The sequence below is a fragment of the Crocuta crocuta genome, unplaced genomic scaffold (assembly GCF_008692635.1).
Source record: "Crocuta crocuta isolate KB4526 unplaced genomic scaffold, BGI_CrCroc_1.0 scaffold2801, whole genome shotgun sequence".
Taxonomy (NCBI): Eukaryota; Metazoa; Chordata; class Mammalia; order Carnivora; family Hyaenidae; genus Crocuta; species Crocuta crocuta.
Window position 1 is genome coordinate 72,544 of NW_027531783.1, and position 1,080 is coordinate 73,623.

General features: G+C 37.8%; 1 protein-coding gene across 1 annotated transcript in view; it reads left to right on the forward strand.

Moving 5' to 3' along the window:
• The window catches only part of MAGT1 (magnesium transporter 1), a 62,496-nt gene that overhangs the window by 269 nt on the left and 61,147 nt on the right, over positions 1 to 1,080 (forward strand). The gene's annotated exons all lie outside the window — the stretch shown is intronic.

Here is a 1,080-nt window from a genome sequence, read left to right on the forward strand (position 1 = left end):
TGCGACAACACGGGCTTTTCCCAAATAGTGGGGCTTAACAGGGTCTGTACTCTTTCCCATTCTTCCCCCCCCCTCCATTGGCTCTGTGTCTTTTGGTGACTCCATTTTCACCGTTTTTAAGAGTTAATCGGGTTCACGAGATAAGAAATTGTAACTCCTTGTCTTCTGGGGATGTAGAGACTGAGAGGGGTGGGGTAGATGACAACCTGGCTTCTTTAGGCCTGTGCATGTACATAGCTGCGAGTTTTGACACTACTTTTGAGTTATGGGCCCCGTCGGGTGCTGAGGGAAGTTTGACTTTAGGTTTGGGGGTAGACTTTGTGCTTCCGTAGATGCAACTCCTTTCTAGACGTCTAAGAGCTATAAGTTTGTAACATTTTCGCTTCAGGAATGTGAGAATTAAACTGAAAAGTTAAAATTATGCCAGGATTATGACATTGTCCAAATAAGTGATTCAAAGCAATTTACTGGGATGGACGCTCTTAAAACATTTGCAATCATTTACCAATATCAAATATGCCAGGTACTGTTGTAGGAGCTTGGTATGCATAAGTGAACAAAACTAAGATTCCTTCTTTGTGAGATTTACTGGCTTTGGCGAAAGAGGAGATAAAATACTCTTGACTTTCTGTTGAGCAATGCAAGCAAAGGAATTTTAACATTATGTTTTGAAGCATTTGTGCTTAGAGCCATATGCTCTTAGAGATTTCAACAATTATTACTAACAATTATTTATGTTTTCTAATTTTATAGATGAGGGAAACTGAGTCCTAAGCTTTCACAGTTACTTGTTGCAGAACAAGGACTAAAATCCTAGGTCAGCCAGTCTTAGGCTAGTTCCTGTACATTTTGTGCTTCCTCTAGTACACAACACCTGTACACACAGTTTTAAAATATCATTTAAACATCTCAGATGCTTGTCAACTTGAGTTGAATTTAAAGGAACCTGTTTTTTTTTTTTCCTGTTTCTGAATATTTGACCTATTTGGTTAAAAAAAAAAGCCAGCAAGTTAAAATGAATTACTTATTAGGTTGTCAGAAAATAAAATAAAAAACACAGTTTTCAAATGTATGGTGAAG